Source organism: Ruditapes philippinarum, unplaced genomic scaffold (assembly GCF_026571515.1).
Source record: "Ruditapes philippinarum isolate M1 unplaced genomic scaffold, ASM2657151v2 ctg74_1_1_1_1, whole genome shotgun sequence".
Lineage (NCBI taxonomy): Eukaryota > Metazoa > Mollusca > Bivalvia > Venerida > Veneridae > Ruditapes > Ruditapes philippinarum.
In genome coordinates, this window is record NW_026865153.1 from 4,154 (window position 1) to 26,271 (window position 22,118).

Consider the following 22,118-nt stretch of genomic DNA (forward strand, 5'->3'; position numbering starts at 1 on the left):
CTCTTTTATTACTGTCAATTAGCACGCTCTCTAGTGATCTAAGCTGAAGTTTTTGCATTGTACATGCTGAAGATTGTAAAAAAAGTTGTAAAAAATGTGGAAAGGAATAGGTACCAATTAACTGAATAGAGACCATGATGAGATAGCAGAGATTTGTCTACACTCGTCACATGTGTAGAATATGCTGCGGCACGCAGGAAGAAGGCTAGAATTAAAAGTAATGGTTTCATAATTATTCAAAAAAGAGTCAGGCCAAATGACATGTACATTTAAAATACCGAAAGGTGTTTATTTTAAAGTATTCATTTATACACTAATTAGTTAGTTCACAACAAGTTATATTAGAGCTAGGCTTGCCTGTAAAATAGTGCAGTCTTACCGAACTCTATGTTGATGGCTATGTAATTTAAATATTGACCTTTAGCCTGATTGCGACAGCTTATATTACCCATGCAATCGGTGTAGGCCTGAAATAGATCAGACATCACAACATTCTGTCTGGTCATAGTCGCTACTGCATGCTTTTCATTTCTTTATTTTCAAATCTTCCTTAAATGGTGAATGCTTATTATCCAGGTTGAAAAAATTTCCCCTTGGACCTATGGCTGAAGGTTTGCCTTTAATGGTTGAGGCATCAGATTTACAGTCACTATTTATCCCTAAGTGATCTAAAGAGGCAACCAAATGGTTTTGAATTACTGAAGCCTATGCATCTCTTAGCTCCGGCTGGTGATGTCTGACCCCTGGTGTTTCTTAAATTTGTAGCACCCAAGGTTAGCTAAAATCATCTTTCCTGTTTTGGCACCATATAACCTTAATTGTGTTGGTGCGCCATAAAACCAAACCATATAAATTAAAGATTGAAAAATGGACAAGTCCATTTAAGATATTCAGCGTGGTTAAAGTTTAATGATATTGAAATCCCTTAAAATATCAATGAATCTTTCCAACATGAATCTATTATGGTAGAGGTTACAAGTTTGAAACAATTTCCTAAGGAAATACACTACAAACAATATGCACTTTTGCTAAAAGCAATCTCCCAGTTTATGTCTGAATTTTATCAGGATTTAGTACAATTTCCCCCATTTCTTAATGAATTGCTGTAAAGCTATGTTAATAAAGGAACAACATTTGTTTTCTTTTTTTTTCTTCTTCCAGATAAGGCCGTGAAGTGGACAAGATTAACGGAACATTTGATTAGAAAGCTGCGTTCATTTCGACCATGATACAAACCCAGGGGACATTTGTACTAGACACAGAAATATGTTTCACGTCAAGAAACGTGTAAGAGATTTTATCGCAATTAATCAGACTTAGATGTATTTCTTGTAGAACGGTGATCAAACTTGTTCTTCCGATCGCCCCTCATCAAACAAAACAAAAATTTACTGATGTTAATTAGCATAAGTAATTGAATAACAAGAATTAATCGGAGCTATAGTGTTGGTTCTTTTAGACACCCTTTTTCTCGCTTTTTTCTTGATAGGCTTTATTTATGATCAAATAAAGTAAATGAAAGACAGAAATTTACATCAACAGAAGTTGTTCTTTCGGTCATTGATCTTCAATTGTGTTCTTTAATCTTGTGTTAAGGAACATTTTCGTTTCCTTTGTGTTAAGATTAGGTTTTTTTCTTCCCTAAGCTATTCCTTTGTACTTTTAAGGTTTTAATATTAACTAATTTCAGTCTAAGATGTTGAATTAATTTGTGTAATACTGTGTAATTTAGTGACAAAAGAGATACATCTACATAGATGTTTGGATGTTTGCATAAGATTTCTTTTTTGTTAGGCAAGTGATTATCTTTTACTAATGCTGAAAAACTTGATTATAAAGTTTCTAAATAAGAAATGTTTAGATGTTGAATTATGCACAAGTCTGTGCTTAAGGGGCATGGATGGTAGCTAGACTTAATATTATGACTGAAAGACCGACCAATTTTACAAACTGATATTACATAGATGTCAGTCTTTACAAAGGGCGACCATCAAGACCTCAGGTGCACAATTTGTTGGGTTAGTATGGTAAGCTGCACATTACCACTACCGTTCATGAACAGACTCAAGTCTTAAATATAAATTTTTCAATAAATTTTGCCCTTCTCGGCTTTCTGTAAGGTTTCCTTCTTTAAACCATCTTGTTGGCATTTATTTTAAGACATAAAACTGAATCTTCTCACACATTGTCATCTGGGTAATAATTTAGTGGCTGTGTCATGAGAACTGATCAAAGCTCAATGCTTTAATTTAGCATGATTTTGTGAGAATTTTACCCTTTCATGAACATTAAGTTTTTTCTAGCACAACTTTTTTAATTAAAAATTTAATACTTTTTCACACATGACTTTCAGATCATAAACAAACATGTTATTTACCTTTTAAGTCTAACAACCTACATGTAGCTTGAATACTCTTTGAAGAATAAGTAATTACAGAAAGAAATGTTATCCATATACAGTACTGATACTGTATATTTAGCCTGCCAACAGTAGCACCTGATTTGATACCAAAAGCTTATGCTAATGTTTTCATATGCAAAACTGCTCAATAAGATTGATTTAAACCTCGCATGAACTTAGAATAGGATAACAGAATCATTTTAACCTAAAAGAATTTAACAGGGGGGGGGGGTCATCAATCATATCCTTAAAGATCATGCAGAGTTTAAATGAATTCTATTATAACTACACAGTTTTCAGCTTCCTACATGAACACTATAGGAACCACCTTAACTGATCATGAGTTAAAAACAAGCGTCATTTTCTACAAAAGGATAATACCAAGAGATTTTCATTGTCTCTTAGTGTGATTTCATACACTTCAAAGGTCACGAAGGTCAATAAAGGTCAATAAAGGTCAATAAGTACATAAACAGAGCCGATCCATTATAAAAGTCACGTTACATAAGTTTAATCAATATATACATGAAGGGATAGGTGTTTAACAGTGTGTCATAACATTACATCTTAGGTTCAGTCTGTTTTAATTTGATAATTATTGGTTGTTACACATGGGCGAGCCAAAATCAAACGGGGATACCTTAATTAATTTTCTACTAACACAGTGAGACATTATTGTCATGTACTCATGCGTTGTTGATGTTCCGTATGTATTTATTGTATCGTTTGTAATTTCAAGACGTCCCTTGAGGAATGCCTTTAATGGAAGCTGTATTAAGAGAAAAGTGACTCGTATTAATGGTTTTCTGTGACACTGTTCTACAACATGTAGACAAAACTATTACAGCATTTTGTTTTACTGTATTAGAATTTGATTTATTTGTTTGTTTATTTGTTTGTTTATTTAGGTGTTGATTTATTTGGAGTTCAATACCGATGCAGACTTTGTATTATTCCAATGAGAATTCATGCACTTTTTCTGTCAATAATATTTAGCCACTCGATTCTTAAGTTTTGCAAAACTGTGTCTAATGGTTTCTAAAGGAACAAAGTTAGAATATTTGGGATTTGCGAGTTCTAGGGGATGCGCCATTTTGTTCTTTTCCATAACCAGCTGAATTCCTTTAATGGACTTGTCCAGGTTACATCTTTTGACGTTCATTATCAGTTTTAGGGACATCAAGATGAAAATTAACAAGAAGTATCTTTAAAAAAGATATTTGGCCGAGGTAAAACTGGTTAACTTAATATCTTATTAATCTTGAAAAGTGGAACACTGCAATGTGTTCCTAAATGAACAGGTCTGTCGTGTTTTGATAAATGAACTCAATTTCTATCACCAATATACACAGTTGGTAGGTTGTAATGTTCATAAATATTTTATTAATATGCAAACAAATATGCAAATTATAACCATTATATAAATTGAACACATCAATGATCATATAATATATTGGACACTTGTTGAACATCATAAACTGATAAGTTCAGAATTTTTGACGTGTTTTTCGATATTTTCATTTGCATGAGCTTGAGCTAGATATTGTGGACAAAATTTATAACTCTATATTCTTGTATTAATAAAATATAAATATTTAAGTTATTTATTATAATTATGTTAAATAAAGTGTTCACTAGAAAGTGTAATGAGGTCTAAACGCAGTGTAAAATGTTTTATATTGAGGATGTATGGTTAAATGGAACTGAAATATCTAAAAAGTTAAAGAACTATCCTTTTAAAAATTATTTCAGAACTATCCTTTACATTTTATTTTATAATGGACAGATTTATCCTTTACATTATTTTAGAACTATTTTTAGAATGGCAAGAACTATCCTTTACATGTTATTTTAGAATAGCCAATGAGATTCCCAGATTTCAGTTTGTAATTAAAAAATGACCAATGAAAAGTCTACTTATATTCAGTTCTTTCCTGTAAATTTTATAGGAAGTCAAATTGAATTTAGATTGCCTTCGGCCTAAAAAGTTACTCAGCCAACAGTATAGAGCCTGGTCCAACTGCATGTATGTTCAGGCTGGCCTAAGCTCGTGATGGCAAAGGCCAATCACTTTCTGTTTCAGAAGTGTAAGGGTTAATATGTAATTTATTCCTTTCGAAATGTTTCAAATCATAACATTATGATTCAATATTGAATTCTTTAAGGACTGTTTACTAAAAATGCATACCTACAGACACAAATTAAACAAGTAGAGTGGCTTACATAGTGCTGATTTCCTAAATGGAAAACATTTCAAATGACTGCATGTTTTTAAAGTTAATATATTTGAAATTGTCATTTTCTAGTGATGCCTTGGGAATGCTATGTATGAAAATTTCATTGGGAAAAAAAAAGGAGATTTTTATCGAGAGATTATCTAAATTGGCAGTTTTGAGCTCAGTGTCACATTTTAAAATGAAGTAAAATCTGCCAGCAAGACAACATGGAATTTTTTCTTTTATGTATTTAAAAGTATGTACTGTAACTTATTGGAGTTGGTTATTTTATTAACTTTGTTTTGTTGCAATTTAGTTTATTAGTCTCTTAATAATGTATGATTGTACCAGTAAACAGTTAAATTTCTGTCATTCTCAACCTGTTAAAAAGAAAACTTGGAAATCATTTTTGTTGCAGGATTTATGGCAACATTGGTGCAGCATCATAAAAATTGGATGTAGCTTAAAAATAAAAGTACCAATCTTTTTTAAAAATATCCAAAGCCTCAAATAATAATAATTTATTTTTTCCTGGAAAAGTTTTACATTCTTGAGCATTATATTTCTAAATACAAAAGAAATAGACTTTCTCCAGAATTAAGAATAGTTTGGGTTTTTCCCAGCTTTAAATCCATACAAACAAACTTTTACAGTTAAAGCTTTGGAAATAAGCGCAACAGGTTGACTTTTCTTTTGTGACTGGTAGTGCACCTTGAAGCTTATAATAACAGTTAAAGTTTGTTTGTAGCGGGGAATTAGCATGGAAAACCCAAATTTTGGTCCTTTGCCGAGTTCCGGATAAGATCTATAGCCGTATAAATACAATCAATAAAAATCTGCATATATAATATGATTAATGATACATATGATGTTAATTCATGTGATAATTGGTTATCCTAATTTCCAGGCCATAATATTGTTAATGGTACTATAGTATAATGCTACGGAATGATCCAATTTTGACGTCCTTAACATGCCTATTAAACATTTAACACTAACAACATAAATGAGTTCTCTTATAATGACCCCCTTCCCCCAATATAACCATGGACAGTTCCAAATATTAGAGAGTGCTGTCAAAAGATAGCTGTTCTATGTCAAGAACATGCCTTTTGGATGTCAAAAAATATTGCTGTTTTCACGTTAATAACATGTCATTTTGATATCAATATCATGGATATTTGATGTCAATAACATGTCTTTGATGTTAATAACATTGCCATTTTGATGTTTAAATTTTAATCAGTCATTTTGATGTCAATAATATGTCTTTTCAATGTTCAAGTTACATGTCTTTTCAATGTTATTTCATGTCTTTTCAATGTTATTTCATGTCTTTTCAATGTTATTAGATGTCTTTTCAATGTTATAACATGTCTTTTCAATGTTATAACATGTCTTTTCAATGTTATAACATGTCTTTTCAATGTTATAACATGCCTTTTCAATGTTATAACATGCCTTTTCAATGTTATAACATGTCTTTTCAATGTTCAAGTTACATGTCTTTTCAATGTTATTTCATGTCTTTTCAATGTTATTTCATGTCTTTTCAATGTTATTAGATGTCTTTTCAATGTTAATTTTAATAACATGTCTTTTAGTGTTAATAATATTCATTGTCTTTTTGATGTCAATGACAATAATTATTGTCTTTTTGATGTAAAAAAAATTGTCATCTTGATGTCAAAAAACAATTTTTAAATTATATTAATTTGATGCAGACACAATATCATGATTACTGAGCTGTTTCAACATACAGTCATCCATGATCTGCCATCACCAAATAAGTAAAAATAGTAAATCTAAGTTAGTTTATAAACCTCAAATGCCCTAGTGAGATAAGTCTTTGCCACCAGTGTAACTACAAGAGCAGACTCTATTTTTTTGATTGACTAACTACAAATTTTTGATAAGTAAGTTATAAATTTTAATCATGATTGATATCCCCAAAATTGATAATTGACAGTTTCAAAAAAGAAAAGTTGGACAAGTCTATTTAAGAAATTCAGCAGGGTTAACAACAGTGAGGGTATGCTTATGTTACTATATTTGATATTTTATAGTTTTCTTCTTCCATTGATAAAATTATCAAAAATAAATTACTTACATTTATATAATTACACATAACGTTATAACACAATAATTGTACATCATTTCTACTTCATTTCCTCATTTTATATAATTATTGATGATTGTTATGGAAAAATTGAACCCTTCGTCACATGTGTGGCTTAATGGAACAGTCCGCAGCTCAAAAATCCAATTTCATCAGCGAGGAAAGAAAAACGGTTATAATTGTAGGTTATTGTCGTAGAGTGTCGGAGTGTAGAGACAATAGATTCTAGTTACGATACAATACTTTCAAGTGACATTCAAGCTTCTCTAATGGATCTGTCCAGACGTATGTGATAAATTTTATTTTTCCTTCTTATTTACATGAAAATTCAATTTTTATCAAGCGAAAAAGTAACAGATTGGCTATAGTTTTGTAGATTGATCGTTTGTTTGATTTTTTTATTGGTTTTTATTTTGTTTTGGAGTTTTGAAATTTGGTGGGACATGGAATCGGATAATTATGTTTTTGTTATTTTTTATTTATAAAAAAAAAAGGAAAGTAGAGTTTGTGAGTATTTGATATACTTTTTACATGTTTATTTTTTCCTTTACTATTTGTTGAATGTTAAAAAATTTGTTTATATATTATTTTTATGTCTCCCCCACGTCTAATAGGAGAATGGCATATAGATTGCTTGTATGACCCATTGACACACTGTCCAACCATAGACTGACAAAAGGTATCCAAGTATATCCTACGAACACATTTCGAGTTTTAATTACTATTTTGAATAGAAACAATGTTTTTGTTATATTTCTTTCATATTTTAAGGAATTGCTGGCAAAAAAAAATATTGAAAAAAAATCAAAATACCTGTTATATAAAATAATAGTAAAGCAAATCCTTTGGTTTCAAAGTGTCACAGAAATCAATATTTCTAGACGTTTGCTATACTAGCAATCACCTTTTCGCAGATTCTTGTATACAATAAATTCACTTTTATGGCTTTAGCATTTAACTTACAATATTGACTACCAGTACCTTATTCTACCTGTAAATTAACACTTACCATGCTAAAATATTTTAAATGGAATTTTCATTCAGGACAAGACATCATTCCATTATTTCAAGTAAAATTTTCAAGCTATGAACTTTTAAAGCTGCATGCCTCCACATGAGCCAAAATAATTTAAGATAATCAAACTTGAGAAAAATGTACAAAGATTTTAAGAAAGGAAAAAAGATGCAAGATTTAAGTTATAGTTTATATGTTATGTGTGATTAAAGACTGATTTTGCAGTATTTATTACCATATTTCTATAGCGTTTAACTAACGCAGTTAAAGGACTAATTTTGCATATTTTTTTCTACCTCTTTCCGGTTGATTTGCTTGAATTGTACTTGCCGATTGGATTGTTCACCATACAACATTTTACTTTTAAATACATTTTTCATAATTTTTATGAAAATTAACATGAATCGGAAGGCATGCTGCTTTAACTTGACGATATTGACCAGCTTATACTACTTGTAAATGAACACGTATCATGCTAAATATCTTTATATGGATTTTCAATATGGTCAAGACCATGGAAAAATTACATAATATGTAGTACTGACTAAAATAGCAAACAGTGCAGACCATGATCTGGACATAGATATATATCATGACTTGTAGTGAACATAGATATATATCATGACTGGTTGTGAACATAGATATATATCATGACTGGTTGTGGACCTACTGGTTGTGAACATATATATATCATGACATCATGACTGGTAGTGAACATAGATATATATCATGACTTGTAGTGAATATAGATATATATCATGACTATTTGTGAACATAGATATATATCATGACAGGCTGTGAACATAGATATATATATCAGGACTGGTTGTGAACAAAGATATATATCATGACTATTAATTTTGTGAACATAGATATATATCATGGCAGGCTGTGAACATAGATATATATCAGGACTCAGGACTGGTTGTGAACATAGATATATATCATGACTGGTTGTGAACATAGATATATATCATGACTGGTTGTGAACATAGATATATATCATGACTGGTTGTGAACATATATATATATATATCAGGACTGGTTGTTAACATAGATATATATCAGGACTGGTTGTGAACAAAGATATATATCATGACTTCTAGTGAACATAGATATATGTCATGACTGGTTGTGAACATAGATATACAGGATAATTGGTTGTGAACATATATATATATATATCATGACTGGTTGTGAACATAGATATATATCATGACTTGTAGTGAACATAGATATATGTCATGACTGGTTGTGAACATAGATATATATCAGGACTCAGGACTGGTTGTGAACATAGATATATATCATGACTTGTAGTGAACATAGATATATATCAAGACTGGTTGTGGACATGGATATATATCATGACTTGTAGTGAACATAGATATATATCATGACTGGTAGTGAACATAAATATATATCATGACTGGTTGTGTTATATTATAACTTATTATGACCATTCTGTTTCAATATTGATTGTCATTTTTTTAGGATTGATTTCCCCTTAAACCATCATTACAATACTGCAGCATTGGAAATCTGATAGCCAGTTTGTTTTTGTACCATCTTCTATCTAATGACCAGTGTTGATTTACTGTCAACAGTCATGAAAGTGCATGTTTATTGAGACATTAGGTTTCAGGAGAATTTTAAGGTCATAAAGGTCAATGGTAAAATCCTTGAGACAATGGAACTAGTCAAATATAAATATCTGGAAAAAAAAGGTGATCCCTTGGAAGCATTAAAAACAGCAAAATTACATGAAAATTACATACTCAGTTTGATTGAGTCTGAGGGATAATGAAAATGTACAACATCCCTCACGCCCCCTATAAGTCATACAAATTTAATGTCTATATTGTATAGTTACAGTGGTGTTCTTTTTTTCCAGCCATCCTTTGGTCAAAGTTTTGCTTCATTCAGAAGTGTTGTCCATGTATTTCTTTACTTTTGCAAGTTTTTCAGCTTTTCTGTAGTTTTCGAAATTAAAGAAAAATTGCAAATTTGTGTTGTTTTCCAGAAATTTTTATCTGAAGTGAATAGTGATACTTAAGTCTGAACTATTCCTGCATGTAATTATTATTTCCACACAATTTCCTCTGCAAAATGGGACATCAATGTTTTCCCAAAGGCTGCATTAAATCATTAAATCATGCTGTTCGCTTACAAACCCTATTTCAAGTAAAAAAAACGATAGCGAACAGTATAGATCCTGATCAGACTGCGCGGATGGGCAGGCTGGTCTTGATCCATGCTGGTCGCAAACTCACTATGTTGGTTTTGTCATGGCGCTGCTCAAATGCTTTTTTGTAGGCTGCTGACTATAGTTATTTTTGCAAGGAATTGTTTTTTTATAGGTATTTGCTTGAACTTCTTGGCCAAGTGGTAGCAGTCTTTGACTTCAAACCACTTGCCACTCACTGCTGTTGGTTCAATTTTGGATTCTTTTTATGTGAGAAAGCAATTTAACATCAGTGGGAATACTCTGGTGCCTGTTAGTGCTGGAAATAATCCACAAAGGGGCACCTGATGTCTTCTTATATCTGGAGAGTCATCATATAACCTCTTCTATGTTAGTGTGACATCAAAAAACACCAAAAAACAAACAACTTCTCCTCTTTATGATTCATTTGATTCATTGATGAAATTTGTTCTTAAACAAATTGTTATTGAGCAAAGTCACAAAATTTAAACACATAAAGTAGGGCATTCTGACTGAGTGGTAATTAAGAGTAATTGACTTTCATATTAATTATTTGCTTAACATTGAGATTGGATACCACCACGGGTTAACTTGGGATTCTGTTATATCTAGAAGCACCCAGGTATAATCCTCCATCTGGCTTACAGAAAGTCTGTGGTTCTACTCCGTTGCTTGCTTGAGCCTGAAATTATGCACGGAGGGCTATCTTAGAACTTACACAACTAGTGAAACTGGGAATGTCCCACCATATGACCATTTTAGTTTGGTGTGACGTAAAATCCAAATATAAATGCAATTTTAAATACAATTTTTTTAGCTTGACTTGGTGAGTTGAAGTGGCAAGAATGCGTGTACAGTTTTAACTGACAGCTGTTCATGGCTAAAATTGTCCTGAAAATACTTCACAATCAGATAAAAAAAATGTTGCGTGCTATTAAATGGCATTTACATCGGAAACAACAATTAATCCATTGGTAAACTACATGGATTAATTAATTGCCAATCACTCTCATCCTTTTAAGGTATAAAATCGTAGTTTTATAACTAGTAAAAAAGGACATTAAATATTTAAATAAACTGAATTATAAATGTTTTGTGGAGATTGCTGAACTTGATCTGTTTGTACTTTATAAATAGAAACCAAAATCAATCAGATGTTGTTATATACATGTGTGAAGTAATCATCATAAACCCCCTTCTACATGTTGAACCAATCTCGCAATTTGCATTTTTAAACAAGAGAGCATCATTCGATTCCAATGCAGTGTTTTAGTTATTTAACTGTAATTTACAAACGTGGTAACATAAAATAAACACTTTTTACGGTACATTATATACCAAATTTACAATTTGCTTCATTTTCTCGAAAATTTTTTGTACAATATTTGAATTACGTAAACAAAATCAGATGTAATACCATCTTACAATTTGCGTTATTTGTTATTATTGTTTCTATACTTGGCACAAAGATCTAGTAATTGCTGTCACCTTGGGGATTGTCTTTACCTAACAGTATTAACATGATATATATGAAGTAAATCACTGACGCAGGGGGAAAAGCATTTACAAATACAGGTACAAATATCTTAAAGGGACTCCGCTGAGGTTCAAAAACCTAAAGACATAGAATTTAAATTTCATACATACTGGTTAATCAGCTGGGACACATAAAACAGAAAGATACTTAGAAATAAATTTTAATTCTAATTTTTGTGCTATTCTTTGTCCGATTTTAGTTTTTAATTTTGGGTCATTTTTCACAAAAAGAATATTATTCTGGAAAAACAATTTAATCGAATGATCTGAAATTTTGCACACAAGTTACTTGTCTAGATGTACATCAAATGGAACATTAATCTCAAAAAAAAAATTCCAGTCCCATCACGTTGAACCTCAGTTAAGTCCCTTTAATATTTTACGCAAACATGTTCAATGCATGAAAAAAGGTTCCATTCTGATAGAAATTCAAACTAACGTTGTCTTGAATATGATCACAAATATATATCGTACAACGTTCTACACCTCTTGAGCAAAAAATGAATTCCCTGATGTTGTTGTCGGTAGTTGTAAAGTAATTAAAGAAAATGCTCACTTGAATAATTTGACAATAGATCTTAATGACAACTGGATTGTAAAAGTGCAAACAATGCTCATGCATAGTTTAAAGATATTTTCTCTGTTTGCCGCTGTTATTTTTAGCTTATATTTTTGACTGATTTACAATGTACATCTATTTTATTAACTTACACGAGAAGCTTAGATTGAATGAAAGCTCAGCATTTAAGCTACTGACAGGAATACTTCAAAAGATATTTACATAACTATTTGCATTGATGTATCGCTGTGTTTCTATAGAACATTACAGTAACATTTTATTATATCCAATACAATATATCAGTGTTACTTTGGACAATATAATTGCCATTGTCAGCGTCAAACTCTGTATTGTTGTCTCATTTCTTGTTATGACAAATTTCAAATTCCCTTCAAGATGCTAAATTTTTGTTAATGTTGTCTGCACTTGCAGCGGTTACTCCATTTATTGAAAGTGACAGAAAATTCAATCTTGTTATCGCCTGTCTTGCGGGATCGTAAATTCTTAATTATTGCGAGAGTCTAAATATAGAAATTTCAGAAGCTAGGTAAAGTTTTTCTATGAGCGAAATTTATTGCGAAAAAATACGCATTACTTATGAGATGGTATTTCCAAATCTTCGTAACTCAACAAAATTAATTAGTTTGCTTAACCAGAAATTGTCATCCAACAATTTGAATAATTTATAAGGCAGGCAGAAGATTCGTAGTCCCTCAATAGCAGAATGGCATGTTTACGTCAGCTAAACGCGCCTTTAGGCAAGGTGCTTAATTGTATGTTTTTGTAAACAGTTTTTTTTGTGTGATTTTTTTCTTCTTTTTTGCGGAAAGAGATCCACTTTGGTACATAATTTAAGTGCTTTTTACTAGTTTTTAGGGTTATTTATTCCTATCTTTTTTTCCCTCAATTATTTTTAGAAAATAGGGTCATATTATGGGAATGCTCATGGCAAGTGGGCGTATGGACGAATGCATGTACATGTATATGCATGAAGGGATTTTTTTATTAATACTTAATTTTGCCCCTATATAGTGTTGAGTGCATGAATAATGCCTCTAGGTCAAAGGTCAAGGGTAAAAGTAATTAATTTCTTGCGATTTAAACTCAGGAAACAGAGGCCTGGCTACAGACCTAAAGCCCAAATTGAAACCATTGAACCATATATCTAAAGACTTATGTAACATAAACCATTCATGCAGTTATATCTGTCTGAAGAATAGATCATACAGCTGCTGTTATTAATATGAATATCAAAAGCACTGTTATGAAATATTGACATCTGAAGGAGAAATTTGTTTGCTCCACTGATTTTCTCCATTATCTGACTATTATATTTAATAATTGGGTAAAATGACCATTATTCCATCCGGTCAAAAAGATGTCATTAGAAAACTAGACCACTAGAAAAGTCAATTGATGGTGTCACTGCCGATCTGTCAATAACGTGAGAGTAGTTGTTGAAGAGGCTATTAGGAGAGTTAAAGTCCATAGACAACTTGTGACGGCATGACCAAGCGGTTAACATTTCAAACTAGTAATCTAATGATAACTAACCGCATTGGCTCAAACCTTGTCAGGGGCGAGTCAGTGATTCTTTGAGTAAGAAACTTTACACTTATTGCTCAGTACTGGTTGCTGCAGGACAGGTTCCAGGAACGAATCAAAAAGTGTGTCAATAAGCTTATAGGTTCCTACACAATCAAACTAAAATAAATTCTATTGTATGAGAAAGGTTTTGCAATATTACATCCATTAAACCATTTATCAGTTAACAAAAATGTACATTGATGACAGTGTCAATAGAACTGACCGCATTATCTAAATTTATTATTGTATTATAACACTGTACTTCTGTACTGAAAAGTCATCATGCAGTAAAAAAAACCACCAAACCAATCCAATCAAAGGAGGCCGGCACTTAAATGACCACTATTGGAACTATTCTTGTAATTTTGAGCACAATGCTAAGAATCTGCTTACACTATTCTATCAATGCTTTTGGAATGACCTCACTAAGGATCAAACTTTATAACAGAAATAAGATTCCCTAAAGAATGCCAAAATCGGCAATTTGCAAAAATAATGCCGTTTCGCTTTATTTGAGTCTGTTCATGAGCCATTATGCCCCCATCACTACTGACTTAAACACGAAAACTGTGATGAAATTTTGAACGTATATGTGATTTGGTGCTGATCATGGAACCTTCAAAAACCTATTACATACAAAAATGTAATGCAATGGGGTTTGTTAAATAAAACACTTGGTTTTTTAAATAATTGACATTTTGTTGTTTCCTCAGAACTGACAGAAAATCTTTTTATGCTCCCGGGCATATAGTAATTGAACCGTCCGTCCGTCTGTCTGTCCGTACGAGGTTAACCTAGAACGACAAGTTGGATTTTTCTTAAGTTCTACCTGTACCAATGGCTTCATGCTGAGGTTCAAAAACCTTAAAACATAAAATTTAAATTTCGTACATACTGGTTAATCAGCTGGGACACATAAAATAGAAAGATACTTAGAAATAAATTTTAATTCTTATTTTTGTGCTATTCTTTTTCCAATTTTAGTTTTTTTAATTTTGGGTCATTTTTCACAAAAAGAATATTATTCTGGAAAAACAATGTAATAAAATGCTCTGAAATTTTGCACACAAGTTACTTGTCTAGATGTACATCAAATGGAACATTAATCTAAAAAAAATAAAAATTCCAGTCCCATCACGTTGAACAATCTCGGAGTGAAGTCCCTTTAATTTTTTACGCAAACATGCTCAATGCATGAGAAAAGGTTCCATTCTGATAGAAATTCAAACTAATGTTGTCTGGAATATGATCACAAATATATACCGTACAACGTTCTACACCTCTTGAGCAAAAATTGAATTCCACGATGTTGTTGTCAGTAGTTGTAAAGTAATTAAAGAAAATGCGCACTTGAATAATTTGACAATAGACAAAACTGGATTTTAAAAGTGCAAACATTGCTCATGCATAGTTTAAAGATATTTTCTCTATCAAATAATTTGTCTAAATTCTGTGCTGCTGTCATTTTAAGCTTATATTTTTACTGATTTACAATGTACATCTCTTTTATTAACTTACACCAAAAGCTACATGTATTGAATGAAAGCTCAGCATTTAAGCTACTGACAGGAATACTTCAAAAGATATTTACATAACTATTTGCATTGATGTATCGCTGCGTTTCTATAGAACATTACAGTAACATTTTATTATATCCAATACAATATATCAGTGTTACTTTGGACAATATAATTGCCATTGTCAGCGTCAAACTCTGTATTGTTGTCTCATTTCTTGTTATGACAAATTTCAAATTCCCTTCAAGATGCTAAATTTTTGTTAATGTTGTCTGTACTTGCAGCAGTTACTCCATTTATTAAAAGTGACAGAAAATTCAATCTTGTTATCGCCTGTCTTGCGGGATCGTAAATTCTTAATTATTGCGAGAGTCTAAATATAGAAATTTCAGAAGCTAAAGTTTTTCTATGAGCGAAATTTATTGCGAAAAAATACGCATTACTTATGAGATGGTATTTCCAAATCTTCGTAACTCAACAAAATTAATTAGTTTGCTTAACCAGAAATTGTCATCCAACAATTTGAATAATTTATAAGGCAGGCAGAAGATTCGTAGTCCCTCAATAGCAGAATGGCATGTTTACGTCAGCTAAACGCGCCTTTAGGCAAGGTGCTTAATTGTATGTTTTTGTAAACAGATTTTTTTGTGTGATTTTTTTTCTTCTTTTTTGCGGAAAGAGATCCACTTTGGTACATAATTTAAGTGCTTTTTACTAGTTTTTAGGGTTATTTATTCTATCTTTTTTTCCCTCAATTATTTTTAGAAAATAGGGTCATATTATGGGAATGCTCATGGCAAGTGGGCGTAATGGACGAATGCATGTACATGTATATGCATGAAGGGATTTTTTTATTTATACTTAATTTTGCCCCTATATAGTGTTGAGTGCATGAATAATGCCTCTAGGTCAAAGGTCAAGGGTAAAAGTAATTAATTTCTTGCGATTTAAACTCAGGAACCAGAGGCCTGGCTACAGACCTAAAGCCCAAATTGAAACCATTGAACCATATATCTAAAGACTTATGTAACATAAACCATTCATGCAGTTATATCTGTCTGAAGAATAGATCATACAGCTGCTGTTATTAATATGAATATCAAAAGCACTGTTATGAAATATTGACATCTGAAGGAGAAATTTGTTTGCTCCACTGATTTTCTCCATTATCTGACTATTATATTTAATAATTTGGTAAAATGACCATTATTCCAGCCGGTCAAAAAGATGTCATTAGAAAACTAGACCACTAGAAAAGTCAATTGATGGTGTCACTGCCGATCTGTCAATAACGTGAGGGTAGTTGTTGAAGAGGCTATTAGGAGAGTTAAAGTCCATAGACAACTTGTGACGGTATGACCAAGTGGTAAACATATCAAACTAGTAATCTAATGATAACTAGCCGCATTGGCTCAAACCTTGTCAAGGGCAAGTGATCGCTGTTTCTTTGAGCAAGAAACTTTACACTTATTGCTCAGTACTGGTTGGTTCCAGGAATGGATCTAAAAGTGTGTCAATAAGCTTATTATAAGCTTCCTACACAATCAAACTAAAATAAATTCTATTGTATGAGATAGATTTTACAATATTACATCCATTAAACCATTTATCAGTTAACAAAAATGTACATTGATGACAGTGTCAATAGAACTGACTGCATTATCTAAATTTATTATTGTATTATAACACTGTACTTCTGTACTGAAAAGTCATCATGCAGTAAAAACAACACCAAACCAATCCAATCAAACGAGGCCGGCACTTAAATGACCACTATTGGAACTATTCTTGTAATTTTGAGCACAATGCTAAGAATCTGCTTACACTATTTTTAGCAATGCTTTTGGAATGACCTTGCCAAGGGTCAAACTGTAAAAGAGAAATAGGATTCCTTACAAAGAACGCCAAAAATGGCAATTTGCAAAAATGTTGCCGTCTCGCTTTATTTGAGTCTGTTCATGAATGGTATCGGTAAGTACAAGATGTTGGCCTATGATGCCCTCATCACTACTGATTTAAACAGGAAAATTGTGAAATTTTGAATTTGGAAAAATTCGCAGATCTGATATGATGGTGAACATGGAACCTTCAAAAATCTTTTAAATACAAGAATGGTGGATGGTGTTTAACTAAAAATTCCACAGTCTCAGTTGTAAGTGTGTGATATATAATTTTGCAGGGGGTTTGCTAAATAAAAAACCCTTGGTTGTATATGTTTCTTCTTTAAATAATTGACATTTTGTAACAAAAAAGTTCCCTCAGAACTGATAGAAAATCCTTTTCATACTTTGGTGTTTTTGTTGTCTGATTTATCTTTTTAAAGAAATAATTTAATGAGATAAAAAAAAACCTGGTTAACATGACGTGAAATTAAAATTTTGGAAAGTATATGTCAATAAATTTCTTGTCATTTTGCGATTAATGTTACACAGTAGTAATTATTTTCTAAGCCAAAGCTATGAATAAATAATGGATATTTGAAAATTATTTGGAATTATTGTACAAATATTGTCATGTAAAAGTCAAAGAGAATTTAGACATTTTTTATTTGTCTACAAAAAGTTATAAAATGATAAATTGCTTTTATGAATTTAATAGATGAAATTTGAAAGGCACAAACGATTTTTTGTGCTCATATCCAATGAAATATGGAACAAAAAGTTTAATATAAATTATACATATTTGACATCAAATTGGACTAAAAATAGTAGAACACTAAAATGGTAACTAAATATAAATTAATATTGGCAAGAAAGTCAATGGTTACAAAATTTATATTTATTGATATTAGATGCTTTCCGCCTTGTTTAAGATTCTACGTCAGACTTATTAGGCAAGGGTTATAGCCCTTGATGCACCTAAAATTGTGTCACAGAGTTATTGCCCCGTAGTCAAAATTTAAGCAGTAAGTGTGTATACTGCTTACTAGTGGTTTTCTGAAATGGCTTAACCTTTCTAGATTTTTTATTTGGTTTCTCTCGTTACATAAAAGAACAGGTGAGGTGCATTATAAAGTGTCAGGGGTCCCTCAGGTTATAAAAATATTTTCCTGTGTCAAACTCAGATCTCCGGTATTTGATTGGTTAAAAACTGTCTATAGACTGTACACTGACCAATGAAAATCCTGAAATTTGAGACAGAACTCAGAAAAAAGTTTTATAACCTTGAGGCCTGGGTACGGAATACAAGGTTGCAGTGGCTTTATGACCTGTTTGGATTTTAGATCTGTCTATTATTTACTATCATCATCATCATCATCATCAAAATAGATAAGGTAACAGCTAGTATAGAGTCTGCATTTTTCGATGCAGACTGGAAAAAGTTTTTTGTATGCCACCACACTCCCTTAACTGGGGAAAATCTTAACAGTCTTTATTCTTGAAAAACTCTTATTGGCTTCGATATTTACTGAACTAATAAAATAATTATATCACTTTGTGAAATATAACTGAATTTTCGAAACTTCCAGTTTCTGTCAAAATAAAATGCGTTAGCAAACAATGAACAGTTCCTTTATCAAGGCAGGACATATTTTTTATGTATAAAAGCTAAAACCTTAACTTCAGATGAAAATTTCTCTCTCTTTTTGTGTGTGACATGGCCTTTTTTTCTTGATTATAATGTTAAAATCCATTATAATCAGTGGTTGAATACTGGTCGAACCTGATAATGATTGTTTGTTTATCAGAAAGCATATTGCTTAAAGTGTTTACTTTAATATGGTTGACATGGAGTTCCAATGGAAGTAAAAAATTCACGAGGCCGCTTTATCCTGCAATGATAGAGCAGGTTTTACTGATTGATTTTAAAACTTGCTATTTAGAACTGCTCTCATATTCCTTTGATAATTGGATTTGAAAGAGAACGAGCCATGTAATGATCCTAGAGTACAAAGGAAAATTCAGTAATCTGAAAACATCTGAGAACTTAATCTTGCCGTGTTTGTTTTTTAAATGGTTTGTTGTCGGCAAGTGGGTTATATAAGCTATAAGCTTTGTAAAATGGTGGAGCAAGAAATGTATATATTATATTCTGGCCTCCTTTACATGCTGAATTTTTGTAATGGATTTGTCCAGCTTTAAATTTGGAACAGTTCATTCAAAGATTAGGGATTCCGATTTCAAAAATAAAAATTGAGCTCATTGCCTTGTCTGAAAACATGTCAGACTGCACATGACCATTGTTTGAAAACATGTCAGATTGTATATATCTATTGTGTGAAATCATGTCAGATTGTACATGTCCATTGTTTGAAATCATGTCAGATTGTACATGTCCATTGTTTAAAATCATGTCAGATTGTACATGTCCATTGTTTAAAATCATGGCAGATTGTACATGTCCATTGTTTAAAATCATGTCAGATTGTACATATCTATTGTGTGAAATCATGTCAGATTGTACATGTCCATTGTTTGAAATCATGTCAGATTGTACATGTCCATTGTTTAAAATCATGTCAGATTGTACATGTCCATTGTTTGAAATCATGTCAGATTGTATATATCTATTGTGTGAAATCATGTCAGATTGTACATGTCCATTGTTTGAAATCATGGCAGATTGTACATGTCCATTGTTTAAAATCATGGCAGATTGTACATGTCCATTGTTTGAAATCATGTCAGATTGTACATGTCCATTGTTTGAAATCATGGCAGATTGTACATGTCCATTGTTTGAAATCATATCAGATTGTACATGTCCATTATTTGAAAATATGGCATTTTGTACATGTCCATTGTTTAAATCATGTCAGATTGTACATGGCCATTGTTTGAAATCATGTCAGATTGTACATGTCCATTGTTTGAAAACATGTCAAACTGCACATGACCATTGTTTGAAATCATGTCAGATTGCACATGTCCATTGTTTGAAATCATGTCAGATTGTACATGTCCATTGTTTGAAAACATGGCAGATTGTACATGTCCATTGTTTGAAATCATATCAGATTGTACATGTCCATTGTTTGAAAATATGGCATTTTGTACATGTCCATTGTTTAAATCATGTCAGATTGTACATGGCCATTGTTTGAAATCATGTCAGATTGTACATGTCCATTGTTTGAAAACATGTCAAACTGCACATGGCCATTGTTTGAAATCATGTCAGACTGCACATGACCATTGTTTGAAATCATGTTAGATTGTACATGTCTATTGTTTGAAATCATATCAGATTGTACATGTCCATTATTTGAAAATATGGCATTTTGTACATGTCCATTGTTTAAATCATGTCAGATTGTACATGGCCATTGTTTGAAATCATGTCAGATTGAACATGTCCATTGTTTGAAATCATGTCAGATTGTACATTTCTATTGTTTGAAATCATGTCAGATTGTACAATGTCATTGTTTGAAATCATGTCAGATTTACATATCCATTGTTTGAAATCATGGCAGATTGTACATGTCCATTGTTTGAAATCATGTCAGATTGTACATGTCCATTGTTTGAAATCATGTCAGATTGCACATGTCCATTGTTTGAAATCATGTCAGATTGTACATTGTCATTGTTTGAAAACATGACAGATTGTACATATCCATTGTTTGAAATCATGGCAGATTGTACATGTCCATTGTTTGAAATCATGTCAGATTGTACATGTCCATTGTTTAAAATCATGTCAGATTGCACATGGCCATTGTTTGAAATCATGGCAGATTGTACATATCTATTGTTTGAAATCATGTCAGGTTGTACATGTCCATTGTTTGAAATCATGTTAAATTGTACATGGCCATTGTTTGAAATCATGGCAGATTGTACATATCTGTTGTTTAAAATCATGGCAGATTGTACATTTTCATTGTCTGAAATCATGTCAGATTGTAGATTTCATTGTTTGAGATCATGGCAGATTTCAGATTGTAATTTGTTGAAATAATGGTAGATTGTTGATTTATATTATCAGAAAACTGGCAAAGTGTATAATTTCATTTGTTTGATAATCTAGGTTTTAGATGTTCTCTTATGATCACATGTTATAAATTGTCAATGTTGTTTTATGTTTATGATATTACATTGACACTTCTCTATAACAAGAGCTATACATTACAGTTGATGATTCTTCAAATGCCTAAGGATGTTGGAAAATGTTGCACAATGTTAATATACTATCATAGTTTGTGATATATACATAATCTATGAGATTTTCTAGACAAGGTGTTATAGACCAGTCACCTGAAGCATTGTGTGTCTAGTTGTTTCCTTTATTATTGGCATTTTCTGTCACACTTTTGACCTATGTGTACTTAATATATTCATTATCTTTATGTTTCAGGAAGGCATGTTAAAGAATATTTCAGATAATTCTTTCATTAATACTTATTGATTTAAATGTGAGCTTATTTATGTAATTGAGCTCTGTGAATATCTGCAGTACTATTAGTTTTAGCCTTCTCTTTAGGCCATCTGTATTTGTAAAAGGTATGTGTACATAAGAAAGGTCTTATTGGTTGCAGGTGGGCAGTACTAAGCCTAGTGGTTAAGGTGTCTGCCTCTGTACCCAGAGCTCATGGGCGCAAAGTCCTGCAGCTCGTTTGTTCATAAGACACCATGAGTACTCGTAGAAAGTGCCAACTCGAGAGTGGTCCAAAAAAAATTTAAAGCATTAATAAGCGTCACAGCTGAGCTAAAATAAAATATGTATAAAACCAATGTCATAATTCAATTCAATATGATTTTATTGTTTGCTTTTCCCAATAATTTATTTTCAGTGAAAGTAAAAAATCTACCTGTTTTTTGTGAGTCATTACCAGATTTTTTATGATACTCCTCTGAATAATGGATTATAATTGACAAAGAGTTGTTGTAAATTGAATAAATTGCTCATAAAAATAGTAATTGCATGCAGAAATGTTAATTGTTTAAATGAGATATGATTATATGCATGATGTGTATGATTAAAATTTACTTACAAAATTGCTAAAATAGCTGAAACAT

The 22,118-nt window shown here is 31.6% G+C and overlaps 1 protein-coding gene across 2 annotated transcripts in view; it reads left to right on the forward strand.

Annotated features, from left to right (window-relative positions):
- The first annotated feature begins 1,004 nt into the window (after positions 1-1,004).
- LOC132728022 (potassium voltage-gated channel subfamily KQT member 1-like) overlaps positions 1,005-22,118 on the forward strand; it is a 91,690-nt gene continuing 70,576 nt past the window's right edge. The window contains exon 1 of one of the 2 annotated variants that reach the window (XM_060713629.1): positions 1,005-1,287. The gene's annotated coding sequence lies outside the window, so the exon portion shown is untranslated. Of the gene's footprint in view, positions 1,288-6,876; positions 7,022-22,118 lie in introns of those variants that run through there. The other variant, XM_060713630.1, reaches the window with a different exon arrangement.